General features: G+C 37.4%; 1 protein-coding gene across 7 annotated transcripts in view; it reads right to left on the bottom strand.

The window, feature by feature from the left end:
- TRPS1 (transcriptional repressor GATA binding 1) overlaps positions 1-15,968 on the bottom strand; it is a 256,723-nt gene that overhangs the window by 215,637 nt on the left and 25,118 nt on the right. For 5 of the 7 annotated variants that reach the window (XM_067467317.1, XM_067467320.1, XM_067467321.1 and 2 more), the window contains exon 2: positions 13,688-13,785. The exons of the other annotated variants lie outside the window; for them this stretch is intronic. The gene's annotated coding sequence lies outside the window, so the exon portion shown is untranslated. The remainder of the gene's footprint in view (positions 1-13,687; positions 13,786-15,968) is intronic. 7 annotated transcript variants of the gene reach the window in all.

The raw sequence follows: 15,968 nt of genomic DNA, 5'->3' as shown, positions 1-15,968 counted from the left end.
CTAGTTAGAAGAAAAGATGGCCTCGTGGCAAGCCAAAGTATGAATTAATAGATCATAATCAGAACAGACATATTCCACTACATCTAAACATTGCATGGATGAATATTTATCTTGGCACTGATATGTGAAGGCAAGACCTAAAAATACTACATATATGGCTCATTCAATATAATTTAACACTACAGGTAGAAAGAAGTTTGCTTCCCAAAGCTAAATGTGAGAGCTAATGCTTCTCTAAAGGCCATTGCTCCTGGAATGGAATGTTTATTTTCTTAACTCAAAATAAGTGAAAGGGGTTTGTGCTCCTTCATACCCAGGAGAAAATGTCAACCATCAGACTAACTTTCTTCAACAAAAACATCACAGTATGGTAGAGGTGAAAGACATCCCATGTATCTCAATGGCACTACTAAAAATTTATGCACCCATCAAGCCTCTGCTAAAAACCCCAGATGAAACAGAGGATTGCTACCTTCCAAGTCAGTCCACACCACATTGAACAGCTCTAACCATCAGGAGGTTCGTTCTTATGTTTAGTCACAATCTCTTTTATTTCAGCGGGTTGGATCCTAGTCTCTTGAATAATTGAAAACAAGTTGCAACGCCCCTCATGTTCAATATCTGCAGATTTCTGAAGAGAGCTATATCTTATCTTCTTTACTCAAGACTAGTCATATTAATCCCACCAATCGTTCCATTTTCAGACCCCTACCATCTCAGTCACCTTCTTCTAGGTATGTCCTAGGCTTCTCAATATCCTTTTAAACAATAGTGCCCAGAATTGGACATAGTATTTTTGGATGCAATCAACAAAGACATGATCTTCTTTCCCATGCCAGATCAAACTGGTGATTCATGTTTAGGTTGGATTGTAGTACATTAGCCATTTACTAATTGATTTCAACATCTCTTCCTCAGGTGAACAAAATGCAGATTCATTAGATGGATGCACAAACACACACACAAAAGTATTGGGGGCATCACCATAGAGGATATTGGCCTGGTTTAGTTTAAGATCAGCTAACACTCATGCCTTTTAGATTCCCAGATCTCTTTCACTGCTGTCAAGCCAGGTATCCTATATTTGTGCAGATTATTCCTCTTGACATATGTCTATGGAAATTGACTTTGCTGTTTTGACCCAGTTTCCAGTATCCTAAAGATCTTGAATCCTATTTTTTTTAGTTTTCTGAACTATTAGCTATCTCCTTTTGACTTTGACCCATCTGAAAATCTAAGCATCCTTTTCTTCCGTAATCTAAATTATTTGTAAAGACATTGAATAATACTCAGCCCAGAAAAGAGCCCTGAAGCGGTATTCAGACAAAAAAAAAAATATTTAGTGCATGCTTACATAGACTATAGCCAATTCCATCAGACCTCTTTAGTAAACATTTTCAGCACTCAGTTCTGGAATAGTGACAAATTCCGGGGTTATATGTCCTGATAGGTACTTGCTTCAACTTAACCCCTATAGACAGAAAGGAAGCCAGACTAAGAAAGACTTCATGTCTTGCCAGAGTTACCTAGGTAATATATTTACTATATGAAGTAAAATAAGTAATAGGCCAATCCACAATCCAAATGAATTAATATATAAGCCAGTTCTACAACCTTGAGGTCAGCAAGAGAAAATTGAAACAGCCCATCTTAAATCCAAATAACTGGATTACTACTATAAATGTACACACAGAGTCTATCTTGGAAACTTGACAATTTATCAAAACAGGATATTTTAGCTAACCAAACTGAATCATGTGTGTCTGGTTGCACAGGATGCACAAACTGAATATTAATCTGATGTCTACACCCAGATTAATCCAATCATAAAATCTATGTTTTATTTATTAATGTATTAGCCCCATTTGTTAATGTATTAGCTTACTTACTATTTTTTCCACATATATACAGAAAAAAATACTTACAACTAAAACTAACACACCAAGCCGCTGTAAGTTACAATATAACAAAAATTAGACACTAAAGTGGCAAATGCAATTTGATGTAACCAAGTGTTATGTGATGTCCGTTTCTGTCCCATCTTTTTTGTAACATTTTCATCTGCCTTACAGGAAATGCAGTCACCATGTTTCAAAAGACTAATTTACAAAATTTAAAGACATTTCAATAGCCTGAATTGCTAATGTTGAACTTGTGTTGGCCATAACAATGGAGAGGAGAATCGTGGGCCTGTAAATTGATGATGATTCAAAAAAGTACACAATTTCAAAAAAAAATCTATACTTAGCAATGTAACAAATAACCTAAGGCAAGAATGAGTTAATTTATTTTATTTGGAGTGCTTCTACCCCGCCCTTCTCAACCCCCTAGGGGGGACTCAGGGCGGCTTACAAAAGGCACAATTCGATGCCCAATAATTCACAAGTTGTCTCTTAACTAAACAAAGAAATCAAATTATGGTTGGGTTATTATAACATTTCCTATAGGGCCTCCCCTTTGAACAGTGTAAAGTATAATTTCTGCTTTTTGACTTATGACAAACATGCTGTTATATCAACTTTGCTCATATCCAGTTTGTTTCCAGGTACAATTCACAGTGTTCACTGCAATCTTGAAGTCCTTATTAACTTGGTGTAATATGTAGCCCAGGTCAGGGACGATCCCATAATATCTATCTGGACATGAAACTTGAGACAGTCACTCTCACCTTGATTACCTTACAGGATAAGAGAATGTGAAGATAAAATGAGGAGTTGAAAATTATGAAGTTTCATATGGAATTTAGTACGGAATTTCTGAGCCTGGTGCAAAACACTTGTGCTGTCAATGAGGACATGACCTTAGAATGAGAAGGCATACTACTTTTCCGTACCTCAGCCACACTTCTCTCAAATTTCAACTGTTCCACAAGCTTCTATTTGTCAACGGAATTAGATAATGTTCTACATTGTATTATAGAGGTAATGTATCTTACATTCAGGTGGTGTAATTTCCTTTAAAGCCCTTCAACTGATGTAACCCAGTAGATAACTGAACACTCATAACCAAGTTTTAAAAATTATCTTTTGGCGCAGGTTTCTTACCATCTTCCCCCTAACTGTTCGTCTACTTGTGTTTTAATTAGAGATGGGAAGGCCTGGGAGGGGGAATAGAAAAAATGGGGGACACGAGAGGGTTGTCCCCCCCCCCCCCCAATTTTCAAGTTTTTTTCCAGGCCTTCCCATCTCTAGTTGCAATGGAGTATAATTACATTTTTACAAGTTATCTGCTTTCAGCTTCTCAAGTGAGAAAAAAAGAGATGCATGAAATTTTTTAGAAATGCTGCAGAGTTCATAAACTTTGTGTGGATCTACCTGCAAATATGATCCCAAATCTGATAAATAGCAAGAAAGGAGACAAGCATGCAAGAACAGTCTGAACAGAACCAAAAGATTTCTCAGAAGTCCTCATCTGTGTAGTGCTTTTATGCATTTTCCTGAGAGCAAATCTCTTGGAACTCAACTTCACCTTTGAGTAAATATGCAATAAGATTGGCTGGTGTGTCAGGCAGTTTAATTTCTTACATGATTAGAGCAAATGACTTCTTGTGTTCAGACCTCAGTTTTCAGAACTGCTACCTTTTACTCTAATAGGCCAACAATTGATTTCCACATGCACTTGTAAAGGTCAGCATTCATGAAAGCTAAATATTCCTTGTGCAGTTACTACCTACCTATAAGAAGACTATTCATTTCCATATGAATTTCATTTTCAGGAGCCACCTTTTAATGCAGCTTAGACTTCTGTCTGCAACAATAAAACCTACATACATGCAGAAAGACAAACAGCTACAAGGCATGTCTCCATGAATTATTCTTTAATGTTGGCTTGGAGGGATTCCAAGGAAGCAAAAAGCCTAAGGAAAAGAAGATGGTTTGGCTTCCCCTCACCTCTCCCCATGTCAACAATTCACTCAAAAGATAGGGTACAGTTTCTTTTGGGAAGGGACAATTCGTTTGGCAGTCTGCCTCTTATGGGAAACTGTGATTTCATAGAGAAATGCACTTTCCCGCTTTCGGAAAAGAGTTCTGCAAAGATACGATCTCTGTTCCACACGGATCCAAACTCAAACAACTGGCATATGTTATGTCCTGTTCAGCTATAATAGCCTGGATTGAGAACACTCCTTTAAAATCAGCAACATCTTTTACAGTACAGGACATCTGGTAACCACAGAAGGGAACTCTCTGGAAAGACTGCTGCAGTCCCTTTCAAACAACTGAGCTCACCATAGCTTTAAATAAAGGCTGTGCCTCTGTTATTCAACCACAAATATACAATCCACTACATGGAATTTTAGCTTTAAAGGGAGTGCAGATCTGAGGTTATGAACACTTGAAAGTCTAAAACAAATAAAAAATGAAAAAAGGAAATCACCATAAGCATTACAGCCAGTTGCTATGTTCTTACCTCTTTTCATCATTCAGAAGGCAGTAAAAGGAGCAATAATATCTCTATGGCATCTCATGATGATGTTACTCTGTGGATGGTACAGTAAATATCCACATAGATTTTTGTTTTTAAAAAAAAGACAGTCACAGCAAAGTGTACAAGTATTTCTTCAATCCTTCCTCCCCAAACAAAACACAACATGGGTTTTGGAAACCAAGAGGGGTTAATCTACTTCTTAAATCATAATTCTATGATGAAAAATAAACCCTTTTGTTACACCTGTTGCTGTGCAACCAGAACCAAATCTACCACCAGCTAGCCATCAGGCTTCAACTTCCAAGCATACTCTGTTTCAACTGTAGGTTGTTGAAAGATTATTAACAGCATGGACATTTTTAGAAAAGAACAGAAATACTTTGTCTAGCTTTCAACTGTTCAGTAGCTGCCACTAGTGAACAATAGATTGGCAAACTGCCTCTCCTTACTGAGCAATTTCCAGTTTCAAACTGCTGATTCATAGTAAGGTACCAAGCTTGCAATTAGCCAATTGTTTTATCCTTTTGCTTCTTTCCTTGCTCTATAGAGGGAATGAGAAACCTGTGGCACTCTTTATATTGTTGAATTCCATATCCCATAACCTCTGAACAAAGGAGCAAATGTTGACAAAAGATGTAAAAACAGAAGTTGGCCAGCAAAAGTAATAGTGACCAAAATCTTAGTAACAGCAGTATACTACTTATTTCAGATATTACTTAATATAAGCAACAAATATTGTTTTCTTCAGCACAATGCAAACTTTATGTCAAAGAAAGGACTTCACAATGTGTAACTTCTGAACATGTTCTTCCTCCATCAGCTTCTATAATATTGCCTGTAACTCAACTTCCCTAGTCTGCCATTTTTCCAAATCTGTGTTCTTCTCTGTTGGCTCCCTATATCTGGATAGGGTTACAGTCTACTGAATTTTAAGAAACAAAACAAAAAAACATCCTGCACTTAGGAACATTACTGTCAATGCTTAATATGCTGATGTCAAAAAGAAAACTGAATTATAGACACTGAATCATGAAGAAACAACTTGATCAAATGAACTTGTTTAGTTGCCAGATTTGTAAGCATTATTTTTAGCATGACTAAAAATGGGCTGCAGTTAAAGTGACGAGGAGCATTACTATTAATTGAAAACAACATTGTCAGTGTTTAATTAGTAAAATACTGTGATTATATTTTTAATCATTTGTGATTTGTTTTTGTTTTTTTAAAATAGGGTAACACCTTTAACGTGGGGCCTTGGTATTCACCAGGGATTCAGGACCCACCTACAGACCAGCTACCAAAATCTGTGGATGCTCACATTTCATTATATACAAGGACATAGTAAAATGACGTCCCTTAAATAAAAAGGCAAAATCAAGCTTTCCTTTTGGAATTTAAAAAAAATATTTTCAAGCAGTGGTTGGATCTGTGGATACATGATCCATGGCTATGGAAAGGCAACTTCATTTGCAAGCATCAATATGGGATTCTTCTATTACAGGATGTATGGTTTCCCCAGGTAACTGAGAATTTAATGCAGATCAGTGAAGGAAATTGAGCAGGAGGAGTTAAGGGCACCCAGGTTAAAACAAAATCTAATGGGCTCTTTATAATACAGTTTTTTAAATACTAGGCATGGTGAAACACTGTGTACACCCCAACACCTGCTGCCAAGTAGAATAATAACAACAGACTAGTAATCTTTGTGGATTCATGTATAAGACTGCATTAAAGCTCATGAGTTAATGATTGACTTGTGAATAATAAACACATTTATTTTTTATTTTCTTTAATACACATATTTTGTGTTTCTATTTCTAACTGTTGTTTTTATGTATTTAACATATTTCTGATCACCTCTCCACTCAACAAATGCTCAAAGCAATTTACAATAAAACCACACAAACAATAAAATGCAGTATTATTAAGCAAAAACTGCTAGAATACGCAACAATGAAACAGAAGAAGCTTCTAAAATCATAATGGCCTTAGTCAGTAAAAACACAGAATACTATCATTCTCACCAGCTGTCTGAAGGCCAATAATAAGAGAAGCAAACTAGCTTTCCCTACAAAGCATGTTCTACAGCAGAGGTATTGCTAAACAGAAACTTTGTGTATCCTACCTAAAAATGGAAAAAATCAATGCTTCTGCTACAGTTCACTATTTCAAGACTACCAAACTTAGTTTTTATGCTCCATGCTTCAATAGCCTCAATAATTGACAAGAGGTGCAGAGCTCCAACTCAACCAACTTTGATTATTTATTGAGGTTTTCCATCAGATGAATAAAACTGTCGCTCACAAAAATATATATCATAACAATTTTCCTTGATTTCTTGTGTGTTTGTTGCAAAACAAATGCTAGACCCAACCCCATATTGGAAGTCATAGGCCAGAAAGCTGCTGATTTCCTGCACTAGTAATTGATTTTTTTCCATGGTGATGCAGTAAGGGAAGACAAACAAAATCTGTCAACTGTGAGCAGCCTATTTCTCCAGGACTTGACTTCTTTCGTGGATATTCTCCTCCATCAGCTATACCAGTTCAATTACTTTAGGGTAGCTCACAGACAATATACTGGCCCCTTTGAAAAAATGTATTTCACCACTTTTTTAAACTTGCTTTACTGTTTGATATTTTTCTTTGAAAGAAAAGACATAATATTGGAATCAGAGTTAACCAGGACAACAAGACCAACTTTAGCCAATGTGGGTGTAGAAAAAAAATAATCTCCAAGGAAATTTAATAAGACCAAATCTGGAATTATAGCATGATGAAATTCCTGTAACAAACAGCATTCAACATCATGTTAACATATTTATTGACTTAATTTTTATATTGCCTTCTTTTTCTTAAACAAAACTAGAAAGTAAACTCATCACGAAATGTATTTAAACCAAGAAATTGAAATGATCAAATTCCTCAGAAATCATTCATTTTTTTTCCAATTAAAACAAATTCAGCATTAAAATTTAATTTATATATTGCTTTTTCTTTTTTAAAAAAACATGGAAAATAAACTCATTAAAAAGGATAATAAAACCAATCAATAGAAGTAGTAAAATATTTTCAAGATAACTAAAACAACTGTCATTATTAGCAATCAAAAATGTCCAGAAAAACAAAATTGATTAAATTGTTTCATGCTAACTGCATGCCTGAACACAATAAAGTAGTCACATCGCATAGTGGGAATCACAGTGGAAAAGGTTCACCTCCATTTTTTCACTGAACTCTGTGAGTTGTGGCATGGTACCCAAAACATACAGCCCATAAAGGCTATGTGCAAAAAGGAAGATAACCGGATCCTGAGTCATTCAGAAGCTTACAAATAGCAGCAATATACCTTAATAATGGTTTGTTTGATCACTGGCTACAAGTACAGAACTTTCTGTACATTAATCTTATGTGTGCCATAGGAAACAGGTGACACACATAATTGGAAACAGGTTTCGCTGATTTTAAAATAATTTACTCACAGGATACGAGTCTAAGCCTTGGAAGTCTTCATGTAAACACACTTAGTATGATATAAGCCTCAATGGCACAGAGTAAACTGCCTTAAAATCTGAACCCATGATTTCTTTGGCTCTCCACTATCTCCACTATCTCTCTGAGATTTTCCCTGTCTTTGAGTTGCCAGACAGCATACAGGATGGGGATCCTGTCATTTTCATCTTTAATTGATCTTAGAACAGTATGAGGTACTATGAATCTCCATTAAGTAAGACAAAGGTACTTGGTCTCCTCCACATATCGAACATCTGTTTTCATCTACAACTTTCAACTTCCATCCCCTCATAACATGCCTATTCCAATGTCAGTGGAGGCAGGATGAGGCATGAAGGAGCAACCTCCGAGTACTTCCTGCACACTGGATAACAGAACAGAGGGGGGGGGAAATAAAAAAATGTTTTGTAGCAGTTCCTGAAATACAGTCAGCTGCAGATCAACACATATTAAAGCTTCATTAGGCATAAGGGTCCATGTGAATACAAACAAGACTCAGTCATGAGCACATCACAAAAAGGAATGAGCAAAGAAATTGTTTCACTAAATCAAACAGAAAAGAGAGAGGGAGTGAATTGCCCCAAATTCTTGATAGAGAGAACATCTAAGATCACACGCAAAAAACAATTACAGGAGAAATTATTCACCTATTATTGAGATGAAGGTGATCTCCTCAAATCGGAAGGTTTTGATTTTACTTATTTTCCCTGTTCATAGAAGAGCAACACCTCCTCCCCCAAAACATCACACAGAAAGTTTATACGAATTCAGGAGATGGATTTAAAACTCAAATAGCGAACAAAAGGACACCAGATGGGTGTATGGCAAGTTCTTTGGTCTGTCTTAAGCCCTAACCAAGCAAAAGTCGGTTGCTGCTCTCTGAAACATACATACCAACACGTTGTTTCCCTCCCCTTCCAAGCCTCTGCAAAGTTTCAAAAGGCTTGCTAAGTAGTGTAAATAGGATAGGGAAAAAAGAAAGACAGAACCGCAAGGATTAACTCTAACATGTCCCTATATATTCCCATAACGTCCCCCTTCGATGAGCATACAAAAGCATTCACTGATCAAATAGCTTTCTTCTACTGTACCAGAGCCAAGTGCAGTCAATTACTTACTCTCATGGAGACTTTATAAGAGATAAGGGTTATATGAACTGAATACGCACATGCTCTGTTTTATTACTAAATTGGCTAGATAAAAAAGAGATACAAAAGGGTTTCTGTGCAGGGCAAAGCTTCAACCAGTTCTTCCACAGATTGACAAAACACAAGAGAAAAAGAAAGAGAGAATGCAGACAGTCTATCTTTACACAACTGAACAGCTCTGAAGTTCAACTCTGGCCTGGAAAAACCTGGAGACTCAGAAACAGCTGTTGCAAAAAAGGCAACACTAAAGAGTAGAAATTTACAATCTCAATAAGTCACTGCTTCTAATTTGCCTTACAGGGAACATCTGGCTTTTGGGGGTTTTTTTTAGAAAAATGTCGAAGTTCCCATATATGCATTCCAGGACACTGGAGCCCCAACATTTAACCAAGGACATTCACTCCAGTGATGCTGACCCAGTTTCAATGGCAACCATTCTGCCAGAGTAATCCCATCTTTGCATGCATCAGAATCAAGGAGGACACTCCTTAGATGATGGGCCATATAGGCGAGACATGGAATTTTTTATTTCTGCTTCAAGAAAAGGATCAACTAGGCAATTAATTCATCAAGAATAAAGATTCTGATCTCATCTCAATATTAGACCGGTTTTCTACTTGCAATGGAGAATACTGACAACTGTGATTTCCATCACACTCCCTATGCTCCTGTCCTTACCTTATATTGTTCTGACTTTGTTCTGATGAACTTGTCAACATTGGTCTGGGAAATAGACAAAAAACAGGCCCCATCCAACTTCTTTCGGACACTGCATTTGAGATTATACCATAGCCAACTATCCCTAACCAAAAGCAGGCTCGTGACAAGCAGATGAGTGCCAATCTCACTATTCTGTGTACGATGTTGGAAAGGTATGGAAACAATTCTGGTGTCTGTGGACAGTATTGCCTAGATTAGTTGCCACTTAAGAAAGGAGGATGTCATTCCCCCCAGCCATTAGTTTGCCTGCCCCATTTCATTCATGTGTCTGTATATTTAATATCTAGCCTTGTCACGCAAAGAGGCTATGCTCAAGGATGCAGGAGAGGCAAATTTTATGAGGAGTGTGGACAGTGGATGGAATGCTGTTCTACAAGTTAGACAAGACAAGATGGCAGAATGTGTTGGTTGAATCCTTGGGCCATATACCATGGCAGACTGCAAGTGGGTGGTCAAGGTCATTTCACTACATGAAGAAAATCGGCACATCAATAAATTAGAAATACTGAATTAGCTTATAACTATTCATAAAATGAAATATTCAAAAACAGGATGCTAACTATACACAGCATGTATATATCCACACACCTTTTCGAATAGCCTGCCAAAGGCAAGGAATTCTCTTAATCAGACTAAGAAAGATTATATGTTTTAAACTTTTTCTCACATCACAATTATTGCCACAATGAAGAACCTTCCTTCCTAGCTTCCTTTTAACATTCCCAGAGAGTATCTAATTTTCCAAGTGAGTCACAGCTTCTGTACCAATTCTCTGCATCCTAAAGATCCAAAGAGACCATCTCAAACAGCATCCTCACACATATCTTTGTTCATTCACAGCAAGGAAATGAGTGAATGAAGCTACAAAGGAGGCAGTTCAGAGTTTTACGGTCAGGCATTCTGCCAGGCTTCTCTTTAAAACACACAGATTTAGCCCCTTAGCAACTACATGCCCCAATGTAAGTTGCTTTGAATAAACACCGCTTGGTAGCTAAGCATTTACCGGGAAGTGTTGGCAAAACGCAACTGTTTTCTATCCAACAAATTGCCTATAACCATCAGCATCCCACCAGACTGGAAGGTGTTGTGAACCAAGCATCATGTCGCAAATTGTAATATCGGGAATTTTGTTTGGCCAGTTTGTTTAAGCGTCACCCTGCCCCCTCCACCAGAGACAAACATACAAGTAATTAATTATGCCCATGATTAAGTATAATGACTGACCACAAACTGTTTCCTATTTAATGGGGGGGGGGGGAGAGCGAGAGTGGGAAGGATCTGGATCCAGCACACAGTGAACAATCCAGTCCGATTCCAGCCAAGTACCTTACTAAGTGACTTTGGGCCAGTCACTACCAACATTTGCTATTTAGCCTGGTAAGTAAGTTAGCATGACGTTAAAATACAGACAAGCCTCCAAGATTTTCCTTAAAGGAAATTCAAACTTAAAAAGTGATAGATAATGAAAGAATCCACAACGGATTTGTACTGCTGTGCCATATGAAGGGGTTGTCCTTGCCTTTTGATTTCAAGTTATTCAACACACTTGTTTTATTTACACTTTCCAACTGAAAATGTGTCAACACTCCAAAGTTGTCTGATTTTAACAATACACAAATGGGAAAAAACAAGGAAAGAGAACAAGATTTTTTCTGTAAGCACACATATGCATTCACACTTTCTTCAGAATCCTGACAAATTCAATTTTGAAAAACAGCATTGCTACTTAAGTACTAAATGAAAGAATCCACAACAAATTGTTTCTGGAAAAAAGGCAAACATATGCTTTTAAAAACTAAATTTGATTTATAATATTTTATTGACCCTAAATTGAAATTGGATTATTTTACCAAGTAGGAAAGTTAGCAGACTGTTGATACAGAAGCAACATGCAGGTAATCAAGAATAGAAATCCAGACTGACAATTTTGGACAAGACCATGCAAAAAAAAAGGACAAGAAGCAGTGACTATAGTTCAACTGTAACTTGGATATGCACAACCAAATGTGAGCATTGTTTAAATGTTATACCCAAGCAGGTTTTATAAATGCCATTCCATTGAGTGCAAGATATAAAAGGATTTTTTTTGCAAGGAGTTTGTTCACACATACAGTACTCACACTTGATGTAAACATTTACACAGCCACAAGTTGAAGCCCCTTACTCATATCTTGCTTATTTATAGATTTATAGGAGCTGCAAATTCAGATCCGGGACACATGCAGCCCTTTACCCCTTTACATGGGCTTCTATGCCTTCTTCGACCAAACAGGGTTTATTGCTTTACCGAATTTTATACGGAGAAAAAAAGGGACAGACCCCTGCACCAGAGGAACTTACAATTTAAACTGACATGTGTTTGTTCAGTTACTCAATCCTGCGATGAAAAGGGCACTGAACATATTTAGCAGCCAGGAAAACTGATGTTTCATTAGTAAACACAGACCAGATGGCAACCGCCACCCTCTTCAGCAGTGCCCACTATTTCTATCAAGTGCGTTCCTTATTTAGCCTAAACATTCAATCCCTTCCTCTCTGTCTTCTCCCCCCCCCCCCAAGCCACTTCTTTTCACATTATAACATTAAACAATCATGGCTCAAAGAATGGCAGCATATTGGGAAGGAAGAATATACACCAGATCCTTTTCAGCATGAACAGCATTACTGGAGTTTCACTGCCATCATTTCTCTCCCTTCACGTTATTAACCAAAAGTATGTCTCCCTAAATACTTGTGGGAAAGGAGAGCTGTATAGACAGGCTAAATGTATTTATAAAAGAGGAGCACATTACACTCTACACATGCCTAACAAAAAATCTTACAAATGTGTAGAAAGTACACATTAACCAACTGCCGCACCGCAGTGAAAGAAAAACCATTAGAGAGCAGTTAAAAAAACTATGATATCCAGGAAGCCCCAACCCACAAAAAACCGTGAAGCTAGAGCAGGAATTACCAACCTAGCTCAAGAAAATAGATTGTTTTCATCTTCCCCCGAAAAGTAACCAAGTAAAAGGAAACACCAGCAACAGAACTAAGTGGAACAACAGGACACAACCACCTCACTCACAACAATGTGGAGTAAGGAAACACTGGAAAATGGAGAGAGAGAAATGAGGCAGAACCACTGTAGACTGCTTCCAGCAAAATCCTTCCAGATGTTTCTTGCAACTTATATCCAAACCCAGAAAGTTATTATTTTGTCTTCCTTCTATCAATGACTTGAAAAAGCATGTGAGGCATTACTACTTTTCATATGACAGCTTGGTATGGGGATTCTGAGGACTATAGTCCCAAAAAGTAACTTTCCTATACTCAGATTCAAAGATGACTGAGTTAAGCCACAATGACAAAGGAGACAAAGTCAGAGCATAGCTGTTTGCTTCACTTCAAACCAACCCAGATCAACCTGATTTCAGAATCTGGTTTGTTAACCAACACACTTGATTTGTTAACCAACACACTTGTACCATATGCTAAAATTCTGGTCGAATTCTTCCCCTTTTTCTTATTGATTTCTCCCCTTCATGTTTATACCTGCTTGTGAAAGTTATCATTCCTCAAGTTTTTCTACCCATATCACAATCTCCAAATTTAATGTATGAAAGGGAAAGGAGATGATGCCCATAAATCTGAAGCTTACTACAACTTGTTTGTGTCTAGCTAAGGCAATTATTGTGGAAGTTTTATATAAACTCATTGCCACTAACAGCTACAGCAATCTAATACTAATCCCATTTGGAAGCCACCAAATCTAATAACCATTGGAACATCTGTCAATGAATTACAATATTTTGCCTGTTCTGAATCCATCAGTAATCAATTTCACTGGGTGATCTAAAGTGCTACAAGTAAAATACATAAAAATGAAGTACTCACCTTTCCTCTGAGATCCTTCCAACAGGCCCTCTACCCACTCAAACAGAGTTCGGGTCCCATTCAAAATCTGCTTAATTCAGCATGTCCAGGTGCCATCACTGCAAATATACAGGGACTTGCATTACCTATGTTTTTCTCAGATGATTTATTACATCAGTAGCCTAATTTCCAAAAGTACATATCTATGAAATGTGAGCTGCATTATCTTTATATAGCAACGTGCAAAGCCGAATCCAGACATTTACCTGAGGCAGTGTATCGCTTTCCATGCCACAGATGAGAGGCCTTGGGGATTACCAATAATTAATAAGAGATAAATGACTGCCCAGTTAAGATCAAATAAGCTTAGCACAGAGTTTCAGAAGGCTTTGAAATTTTATTAGCTACTACTGTACTTGCACTGTGATTAGTGGTAAGCTGCCTCTTCATTAGATAGTTCTCACATACATTAGGCCAGTCTAATTAAACAAATGCTGACTGGATCAACACTGACACATCAGAAACTATTCTGATGTGCAGTCTGTGTGTGTGTGTATTCTTGGATGACTTAGTATTGGGGAGAAAGGGCTTCTGTTACGGAATAACACTTCAAAGCCAGGGAGACATGTTAAGGATTAAGGTCACTGAGCACTATAACAACATTTCTAACAGGTTATATTCTGGTGCTACAGATAAGCATTATAAGTATTAATATCCAATGGCCATATACAATTCTTTGATTGATAATACAGTTGTGTTCATGTGATGAACAGTGATCAGAAGATTATACTGTACTTTGATCAGGTAGAAATCAGGTTTGAACAATAAGGTTATTAAAGCTCTAAAGTCGCACTTTTAAAGAATGCATCCTTTTACATCATCCAAAACCCCCAATCAAAGTAGACATTACAAAGTTTTAGACAAGGGAAAGGAACAGAAAAGTCTTGCTCATAGGATCTATCATCTTGCTCATAGATCTATAGTTAGACTAAAATCCCAAGACGGAGACTTGCAAATCTTGGAACTTTCATAAGGATCCTATGGCTTTTAAATCTGGCGAGATGGTTTTAGGGCATCTCTGTTTCTTCCATTCTGCAACATCTAGCTTAACAAAACTTTTGGGAGATTCACAAGCTCACACTTTTAGTGATGTCTTTGGGACCCAATAACAATATTAACTCTAATGGGTCATTTCACCGGTCACATAGCTTATTGTGCACTGAGATCCTACTTTAATGTCACCAGTAGGACCCCCCGGTAGCACACTCAGTTAAATCCTTGTGCCAGCAGGACTGGTCAGTGGTTCCAATCCAGGGAGCAGGATGAGCTCCTGTCTGTCAGCCCCAGCTTCCCATGCGGCAACATAAGAGAAGCCTCCCACAGGATGGTAAAACATCTCGGCATCCCCTGGACAATGCCCTTCCAGATGGCCAATTCTCTCACACCAGAAGCGACTTGCAGTTTTTCAAGTCACTCCTGACACACACACACACACACACACACGAGCAGCCACACCATTTCAGCAATCAGAGTGGGGGAAATGGCTTGGGTTTTACTCATGTCAGGATCTTACAGACTTCTGTGCTGTAAGAAACTAAGAAATGTAATAAAACCTCATGGTTTCTTCTTGCAGATAACTAGAACAGTACAAGATTCAGAAAGATGGCAATGTCTAAGTGCCATTCACATTTAAATCAGCTCGCAATAGACCTCATGATCCATTTCACCCCAGCCCAAAATACAACGTACAAAAATGCAAGTTACACTGCCATCCATCTCCCTGTTATCATATGAGATTATCGAGTATTGGAATTCTGGGATTATAAAACTGTGATTTCTGAAAATAATATGCCTTCCATGTATCCTTTTCATAAAAAATGGGAGGCATACAAGGCAATTCATTTCAATATCAAGGTATTTTCTCATCAGTTCTCCCGAAGAACACTAAAAGCAATACTTGAACAACCACAAATTATAGTAGGTTTATGATTGCATACTGAAGCAGTCAAGTCCATTCAAACCACATATTTAGTCAACTTTAATATGCTTATAAATCTAACTATCGATTTGGAATACTTAATTTTTTTTAATGTTCTTCTTTGACTGAAATAAGACAAAGCTATTTGTATCATCACGTATTAGCATACCTTTCAGATATGCAGTGTAAACTCTGATTTTAATCAGGTGGCTCTTATGTCAATGGGGAAGTTAACTGAATTCTCATTTTAATATGAACTTCTAAAGAACTATGAAACATGCTAAACCCTATCAGTGAAATAGGTTCATATTAAAACCAAGAGCA

Source organism: Anolis sagrei, chromosome 4 (genome assembly GCF_037176765.1).
Source record: "Anolis sagrei isolate rAnoSag1 chromosome 4, rAnoSag1.mat, whole genome shotgun sequence".
NCBI lineage: Eukaryota > Metazoa > Chordata > Lepidosauria > Squamata > Dactyloidae > Anolis > Anolis sagrei.
The sequence above is the reverse complement of the archived record's forward strand: the minus strand, read 5'-3'. Positions and strand labels throughout refer to the sequence as shown.